Genomic DNA, 10051 nt, shown 5'->3' on the forward strand with positions numbered 1-10051 from the left:
ATGTAACAAACCTGCACGTTATGCACATGTACCCTAGAACTTAAAGTATAATAAAAAAAAAAAAGTTTGAAACAAACAAACAAAAAAAAGGTGTGAGCTACTTTGCCCAGCCCTTTTCCCTTTTTTAAAGATTTTTTTTCAAGTTCTTAATTTTAATATGGTTGAATTTATCAATCCTTTCTCTTGAGGTTTATACTTTTTGCATGTTGTTTAATCAATTCTTCCCCATGTGAGGTTTTAAAGATATTTTCCCATGAATGTTCTTCCTAAATTTAAAGTCTATTTTTCTTAAAATTTTATTCATAACTTTAGGGAAAAGAAAGGGCTGCAAAAATAGCAGGTTTTGATGTTACAGAAAAGAGTCTCCACAAATATTGACCCGAGTGATTCTCAGTCTGTAAATGGAGCTGGGCTAAGCCTCTTGGCTCCTCTTCAAGCTCCTTCCCTGATGTTTTTAGTCTCATGACCAAGTCTTCCATCTTAGCCCTCCTCTGCCAACCACTGCTACCTCACATTTTCTCTAGCTAAGATTCCTTGAAGAAAAGTACGAGTAAAAAGGCTTAAGTGAAATAAATTTTATATCTGTCTCATTCATTTGTTGAACAAATATTGCGTGTTATGTTTCATGCAGTGTTCTAAGTGCTGGGGTTACAGAAGTGAACTAGACAAAGTCTCTGTCCTCATGATGCTTACATTCTAGGGAGAGAAGACAACAGCAAACACACATATAATATAATATAATATAATACAATATAATACCAAGCTGTGCTACATTCTGCAAAATAAAATAAATCAGAGTAAGGGCGCTGGGGAATGGGTTGCAATTTTAGATAGGTTGGCAAGGGAAGGCGTGTGGGTCTAGGGGAAAAGTCACTGTAGACAGACAGAATAGCAGGTACAAAGTCCTTGAGGCAGGAGCATGCTTAACTTGTTCAAGGGGCAGCAAGTGGGCCAGCGTGGTGAGCAACAAGTAGAGAAAGGAGTAGGAAGTGGGGTCAGAGAGGTAGTGGTAGGGTTAGCCATGGCAAGTCTTTGAGGACATAAGTTATCTTGAGTCATCAATGACTGCCTATTGGGTAGTAGCAAGGACTAGGGCCGGATTTCTATTCTGGTTTCTTGGTTCCTGGTTTCTCTTCCCTTCACTACCCATTGAATCTTTTGAAATTTCCTTTTGCACTTGTCACTTTCAGGTGCTATTGCTTAGGAGATAAAGGCTAAATTTCACAGCCTCTGAAAGCTCTCCCACGTTGTTCCCTCTACCTGGAATACCCACACAGCTCTTCTTTGCCAAAGGTTGCATGACCAACCCAGTCAAGATAAGAAGCCAGTTTACTTGACTCTCAATTGTAACAATAAGAACATGTTAGAACTAGAATGATTTCTGTTAGTTGGGATGTAGGTTCAGTGCATGTGACAGAGATCCAAAATAAAATATGGCTTAAATAAGTTAAAGATCTATCTCTTTCTTCCTCTCAGTCATCACAAGGTATCTGCGTTACTGTGGCAATTCTGCTCAGTGAAGTTGTTAGGGGCCCGGGCCCCTCCATCCCCGGGGTGTTGGCCTTACTTGCATTATCCACACTGGTTCATCACCAGGTCTCCCTAGACCATTGTGATAGCCTCTTAATGTCCTCCCTGCTTTGGCATTTGCCCTTTTAAATTCTATTTTCTACAAGACAGCTAGAGGAAGGCTTCTAAACTGTAGGCCAGATTTTGCCATTCCCTGCTCAAAACCCTTCCAATGATGAGGACAATCTTTAGACACTGATGTGGAGTGATTTCCAGAATATGTTTTAGTGAAAAAAGCAAGATACAGAGCAGCATATATAGTAATACTACCTTTTGGGCTGGATGGGGGGAATAAAAGTATATATATTTTATATACCATATCATATCTATTATTATATATTATATATAATATACATATCTAATATATATAATATCTATTATATATATTAGATCTAGAAATGCTTTTTGTTGCAAAAAGTATTCTAGAAGGAAAACAAACCCCAGATTAACAAAAATGGTTATCTGTAGAGAGAGGGAAGGGACAGGTTAGAGGGGGTGGAGATGGAAGTGAGATGTCTCTGAATATACTATATCATATCAGCTAATAAGTGTGGAGGGAGTGATAGAAAAACATTATTGTACAACCTCTGATGAAATAATAGTGTCAGTCATTGGCTGCTAAAACCATGAGGTGAAAGGTTGATGCAGAATGTCACAATGAAAAGATCACACTGTCACCACCTGCATTTCTGATCAATCTTAGAGTCACTAAAAGTGGGACAACCCAATGCGAAGGACTTACCTATACTTATTCTTACCTCTAAAGTTAATCCCGAATCTGAACAAGCCTTGGACTAACTTTCAGTTTACAGGAAATGGAATAAAGGAACAAATTAAAAGATACCACAGGGAAGCAAACAGAAATCCAGAATCCAGGACTTTTTACAGGACAGTAATCTAGTTTCTTTAAGAAGTCAGTGGATCCGGGCTTGGAGACATGTACCTGTAGTCCCAGCTACTCGGAAGGCTGCAGGAAGATTGCTTGAGCCCAGGAGCTCTGGGCTGGAGTGTGCTATGCCAATGGGGTATCTGCACTAAGTTTGGCACATGTTTGGCATTGATATGGTGACCTCCTGGGAGCAGGGAACCACCAGATTGCTTAAGGAGGGGTGAACTGAGCCAGGCTGGAAATGGAGCAGGTCAAAACTCCAGTGCTGATCAGTAGTGGGATCGTGCCTATTAATAACCACTGCACTACATCCTGGGCAACACAGTGAGACCCCTTTTCTTAAAAATAAGTTAGTTGTATGAAAAAAGTGAGGGACAGGAGATGAAGGACTGCTTTAGATGGAAGTAATTTATGGGACATCATAAACCAACTGGAAACAATTTTTAAGGCAATGAGGGAAATTTGACTATGGACTGAGCATTAGATGATACGAAAGAATGAATTTTGTTAGTTGTGATAATGGCTTTATTTTTATGTAAGAAAATATTCATATTTTTCAGATGTGACATATGTAAGGGTGAAATTAGCTTTAAAATACTTCAGCAAAAATAGAAAAATTGAAATAGATGAAGAAAGTGGCATTATCTTGATAATTGTTGAATCTAGGTGATGAATTTATGGAGGTTCATCATACTATTCTCTCTACTTTCGTATCTGTTTAGAAACTTTCATAATAAAACATTTTAACTCCTCCAACAATTCCTCTTCTCACTTAGAAAAAATATCCAAAGTCAACACCTTGATCCTTGAGGTCCTACTTGATCTAGTCCCTATCACCTCTCTCACCTCATCTTCCATTCTCCCCCTGTTCATTTCACCCCGGCCAGTTACCAGGCCATCTTGCTGTTCCCTAAACATGCCAAGTAGATTCCTTCTCAGTGTTTTTGTCCTTACTGGTCCCTTTGCTTGGACTGTTCTTCCCCCTGTGGCAGCTGGTTGCCTCACTTCATTCAGATCTCTATCCAAATAACACATTTCCAGGAAGGGTCTCTGTCAGCACCCCAGCTGAAATAGGACTCCCGCTGAGCCCTTGATTTTTCTTCATGGTACTTGTCACTACCTAATGGTGTGGCTTGCTTACTTCATTGATTGTCTGCTTCCCTAAACTAGAATACAAACTTTCTGAGGGCAGTCTTTGTTTTATTCAGTGCTGCAATCCCAGCATCCATTAGGTTGGCGCACAAGTAATTCTGTTTTCTTTTTTTTTTTTTTTTTGAGACAGAGTCTCTCTCTGTCACCCAGGCTGGCATGCAGTGGTGCGATCTTGGCTCACTGCAACCTCCACCTCCCTGGTTCAGGCGATTCTTCTGCCTCAGCCTCCCGAGTAGCTGGGACTACAGGCACGCGCCTCCATGTCTGGCTAATTTTTGTATTTTTAGTAAAGACAAGGTTTCATCATATTGGCCAGGCTGGTCTCGAACTCCTGACCTTGTGATCTGCCCGCCTCAGTCTCCCAAAGTGCTGGTACAGGCGTGAGCCACCGCCCCCGGCCTTAGTGCAAAAGTAATTCTATTAGGTTGCACCAACCTAGTAGAACAGTTCTTGCCACATAATAGGAACTCCATAAGCATTTGTTAAAATAACCAAAGAATACGGTAGTGATCACTTGAAAGCACTGAGTGATTTGTCAGGTTGACACATTTGCTGAACTGCTAATCCTCTATGAACACCATGTGCTATAATGACCTGTATATGTCATATGGTGTGAGAGACCTCGGAGATAAGAGTGAGGCATCTCCCATATTCTGCTTGTCTTCAGGGAGGACTTGTTTGCACAGATGCTTTTGGGCTGTGTTACCTGGCTCACCGCCAGGCAGTTGGTTTGTAAAGGGGGTGGAGCCCTCCTCCAGCTATCAGCATGACTGCTCTGTTTTCTGACTCACCAGTTCCCTGTCCAAGGCCATCCCCTAAGCTCTGTTTTCTTCCAGTTACTGGCAAAAACAGGAAAACCGGTTGTTGAGAAAAAGTGCCACCAGGTCTTGGGAGCCAGCATGTGGGCTCTAAATGTTTTTAGTTCTTCCTCAGACATCATGCCTTGAGACTGTGGTGGTTTATGCTGTGGAGGCCTGAAAAGAGTGGGTTCCCTGTGACAGTCTTGGACCTGGTAGCAGCAGTGAGTCTGAAGGTCTGTTTCCTTCCCTCAACAAGGAACCGTTCCCCTATCGACTTTACATCCAACCTCTCTCCCTTGTCCCTCTCGATACTTTCTTGTTATGTGGCAACAGGATAGAAGTGAGCTTGGGCCTGTGGCACCTGAGGGGTGCCTGAGCAGAGGCCCCATTCAATTCTTTTCAGCTCAACGAATGCTAAGGGACCTTGACCACCGATTTTGCTGCACACGAAGATAACAGTGTTGTGCCATTGGGTTGGAGTCTTGCTTCTGCCTAGAAAGCACCAGGGCCAAGGAAAAATCTTTGTAGGCTCTGAGGAGGGCCCCACTCTTTTCTCTTAAGGGAAGACACACAAAAGAACTGCAAGCAGAGGGACTCTAAATCCTGAGCCCATCTTCTGAGAGTCCCTTCAGTTTTTTCTATTATTTTTATGGTTTGATGATTTAAATGAAATTCTTTAATTACAACACACTTAGGTATACGGCATGACATTTTAGCTCTTTTCTCCATATAATAGCTTACTTTCCCTGTAGCAGCATTTATTGAACAATCAACCTCTTCCTTGTTTATTTGTGAGGCTTCCTTTATCCTGTATTCAGTGTGTGTGTGTGTGTGTGTGTGTACACACAGACATATATATATATATATATATATGTTATTTCGACTTTATTCTTTCAGATGAATTTTAGAATAAATTTCTTACATTTCAGACAAAACCCTGTTAGTATTTTATGTACATTAAACATTCAATATAATTTGGAAATAATAGCTTCACAACATTGAATTGTCTCATCCAGGAACATGGTAAATCTCTCCGTTTATTCCCACATTCCTTTACTATCTCATTAATGTTTGTAGCTCTTTCTCCCATTGTGTTTTCTAATCTGGTTGTTATTGGTATATAGGAAAAGTTTATTTTTTGTGTATATTATCTTGTATTTAGCTGAACTTTCTTATCAATTCTAACACTTTCTCAGTTTCTTCTCTTGAGTTTTTAAAGTAAACAACCATATTGTTTGCGAATAACTTATAGTTTAGTGGTTCCTGCGCCAAGTTCAGACATTAGGCTATCATAAAGTAAACTCAAATTCTATTGGCACAATATAATAATACATTGTAATTTGTTCCTGAAGACTCCTCTCACACTGTAAAAATACCAAAATTGATCATGAAAATAAATGAAAAGAAAATCCAAATATATTATTTTAAAAACTCTTGTTACCTATGTAAAACCAAACACTCAATAGAAATGTTATATCATAAATGCTTCTTTTGGATTGACTAGCCTAAAAAAAGAGAAATGCTTCCTTTGGAGGATTATTTTTTCTCAGAGAGTGGACTATCTCAGATGCCTTAAAATAGACATCCATTGTGAACATATGAAAAACTACTAAATTTGTACACTTTAAAAGAATGAATTATATAGTGTAGTAGTCTGTTCTCATACTGCTAATAAAGACATACCCGAGACTGGGTAGTTTATAAAGGAAAAGGGTTTAATTAACTCACAGTTCAGCATGACTTGGGAAGCCTCAGGAAACTTACAATCATGGTGGAAGAGGAAGCAAACACATCCTTCTTGACATGGCAGCAGGAAGGAAAAGAATGAGTGAAGAGGGGAAAAGCCCCTTATAAAATCATCAGATCTCATGAGAACTCACTCACTATCACAAGAACAGCATGAGGGTATGATTAACCACCCCCATGATTAAATTACCTCTCGGCCAGGCACAGTGGCTCATGCCTGTAATCCTAGCACTTTGGGAGGCCTAGGCAGATGGATCGCCTGAGGTCAGGAGTTCAAGGCCAGCCTGGCCAACATGGTGAAACCCTGTCTCTACTAAAAATACAAAAATTAGCCGGGCATGGTGGCAGGTGCTTGTAATCCCAGCTACTCAGGAGGCTGAGGCAGGAGAATGGTTTGAGCCCAGGAGGCGGAGGTTGCAGTGAGCCGAGATTGCACAAGACTGCACTCCAGCCTGGGAGACGGAGCAGGACTCTGTCTCAAAAAAAAAAACACACAAAAAAACAAAAAAACAAACAAATGAAAACAACCTCTCACCAGGTCCCTTCCATGACACATGGGGATTATGGGAACTATAATTCAAGATGAGATTTGGGTAAGAACACAGTCAAACCATCATTCTGCCCCGGCCCCTCCCAAATCTCATGTCCTCACATTTCAAAACACAATCATGCCCTTCCAACAGTTCCCCCCAAATTCTTTTTTTTTTTTTGAGACAGAGTCTCACTCTGTCATCCAGGCTGGAGTGCAATGGTGTGATTTTGGCTTACTGCAACCTCTATCTCCTGAGTTCAAGTGATTCTCGTGCCTCAGCCTCCTGAGTAGCTGGGATTACAGGCACCCACTACCACAACTGGCTAATTTTTGTACTTTTAGTAGACATGGATTTTACCATGTTGGCCAGGCTAGTCTCGAACTCCTGACCTCAGATGATCCAGCTGCCTTAGCCTCCCAAAGTGCTGGGTTTACAGGAGTGAGCCACTGCACCTGGCTGTTCCAAAGTCTTAACTCATTCCAGGATTAACTCAAAAGTCTAAATCCAAAGTCCCATCTGAGACTCTTCTGCCTATGAGCCTGTAAAATCAAAAACAAGTTAGTTACTGCCTAGATACAATAGGGGTACAGGTATTGGGTAAATACACCTGTTCCAAATGGGAGAAATTGGACAAAACAAAGGGGCTACCGACTCTATGCAAGTACTAAATCCAATTAGGCAGTCATTAAATCTTAAAGTTCCAAAATGATCTCTTTTGACTCTATGTCTCACATCCAGGTCACACTGACTTGGGAGGTGGGCTCCCATGGTCTTGGGCAGCCCTGCCCCTGTGGATTTGCAGGGTACAACTTCTCTCCTGGCTTCTTTCACAGGCTGGCATTGAATGTCTGTGGCTTTTCCAGGTGCATGGTGCAAGCTGTGGATGGATCTACCATTCTGTGGTCTGGAGGATGGTGGCCCTCTTCTCACAGCTCCACTAGGCAGTGCTCCAGTGGGAACTCTGTGTTGGGGCTTCAACCCCACATTTCTCTTCTGCACTGCACTAGCTGAGGTTCCCCATGAGGGCTCTGTCCCTTCAGCAAACTTCTGCCTGGACATATAGGCATTTCCATACATCCTCTGCAATCTAGGTGGAGGTTCCCAAACCTTGATTCTTGACTTCTGTGCACCCACAGGCCCAACACCACGTGGAAGCTGCCAAAGCTTGGAGCTCGCACACTCTGAAGCACAGCCCCAGCTGTACCCTGGCCCCTTTTAGCCATAACTGGAGCAGCTGGGACACCAGGCACCAAGTTCTTAGACTGCGCACAGCAGATGGGGCCTGAGCCCAGCCCACTAAACCTTTTTTTCCTCCTAGGCCTCCAGGCCTGTGATGGGAGGGGCTGCCGCTAAGGTTTCTGACATGCCTTGGAGACATTTTCCCCATTGTCTTGGTGATTAATATTTGGCTCCCTGTTACTTATGCAAATTTCTGCAGCCGGCTTGAATTTCTCCTCAGAAAATGTTTTTTTCTTTTCAGTCACATTGTCAGGCTGCAAATTTTTCAAACCTTTATGCTCTGTTTCCTTTTGAACACTTTGCCACTTAGAAATTTCTTCTGCCAGATACCCCAAATCATCTCTCTCAAGTTCAAAGTTCCTCAGATCTAGGGGGCAGACGCAAAATGCCACCAGTCTCTTTGCTAAAGCATAGCAAGAATCACCTTTACCACAGTTCCCAACAAGTTCCTCATCTCCATCTGAGACCACCTCAACCTGGACTTCATTGTTCATATCACTATCAGCATTTTGGTCAAAGCCATTCAATAAGTGTCTGGGAAGTTCCAAATTTCCCCACATCTTCCTGTCTTCTGAGCTCTCTTAAGTTTCTGGGAAGTTCCAAACTTTCCCACCTTTTCCTGTCTTCTTCTAAGACCTCCAAACTGTTCCAACCTCTGCCTGTTACCCAGTTCCAAAATCACTTTCACATTTTTGGGTATCTTTACAGCAGCACCCCACTCTCTGCAGAGCCAATTTGCTGTATTAGTTCATTCTCATGCTGCTAATAAAGACATACCTGAGACTGGGTAATTTATAAAGGAGAGGTTTAATTGACTCACAGTTCAGCATGGCTGGGAGGCCTCAGGAAACTTACGATCATGGCAGAAGGGGAAGCAAATACATCCTTCTTCATGTGGTGGCAGGAGAAAGAAGTGCCCAACAAAAAGGGGAAGAAGTCCCTTATAAAACCATCAGATCTCGTGAGAACTCACTCACTATCGCAAGAACAGCATGAGGATAATTGCCTCCATGATTAAATTACCTCCCACTGGGTCTCTCCCACAACACGTGAGGGTTATGGTAACTTCAATTCAAGATGAGATTTGGGTGGGAACACAGCCAAACCATATCATATGGTCTGTATATTAAATCTCAAGTGAAAAAAAAAAGAAAGAAATACAAGTCCTCGAAGTTTGGAATGAAGATGTCATATTTTTTTGCTAACTATTCCTCAAGTAAACACAGGAATTCTTTATTACTCTCAGGACCCTCCAGGTGTATTTGATAATAGGGTCATCTCTCTGGAAAGTTTTTGTTGTCAATGAGGTGTGTAATGACACATGGTAAATATTTGGAACAAGGTAATTTCTATAGCAACTGTTGCAATGATCCCTTGCTCTCCTATTTCAATCACATTTTATGGCTGAATTCTTTTGAGAATCTAGCAACTCAGCCATCTCTGCTTTATAGTCAGGCCTTGATTTGCATTTCTCAGTAGTGTGGATTTGTGACAGCATTAGATTATAAAAAAAGTCTTGTTCCGCCGGGCGCGGTGGCTCAAGCCTGTAATCCCAGCACTTTGGGAGGCCGAGACGGGCGGATCACGAGGTCAGGAGATCGAGACCATCCTGGCTAACATGGTGAAACCCCGTCTCTACTAAAAACTACAAAAAAACCAGCCGGGCGTGGCGGCGGGTGCCTGTAGTCCCAGCTGCTTGGGAGGCTGAGGCAGGAGAATGGCGTAAACCCGGGGGGCGGAGCTTGCAGTGAGCCGAGATCCGGCCACTGCACTCCAGCCTGGGCGACAGAGCGAGACTCCGTCTCAAAAAAAAAAAAAAATAGTCTTGTTTCATTGATATTAGATAGACACTTGTTTGCAAATAGTAACTTTCCTTTTCAAGATTTCAATTAACTTTGCCAGAAACTTCAATGCTTTTGTGCTGGAACCTGCAGATACCCTTTGTCCCAATTCTGGGACTGGTTACAGCAACCAGTTCTCTTTCTGTAGTTGTTACACCAGAAATACATTTTGCTCAGAATGAAATGTCTTTGTTTGATATCTCACTCTGCCTACTTTTATATGTTCTTAAGAGAGACAATATTTTTGCCAAAATTGTGTCTGGCTCATTATGTGTTCATGGA

The sequence above is a fragment of the Colobus angolensis genome, unplaced genomic scaffold (genome assembly GCF_000951035.1).
Source record: "Colobus angolensis palliatus isolate OR3802 unplaced genomic scaffold, Cang.pa_1.0 Scaffold216, whole genome shotgun sequence".
Lineage (NCBI taxonomy): Eukaryota > Metazoa > Chordata > Mammalia > Primates > Cercopithecidae > Colobus > Colobus angolensis.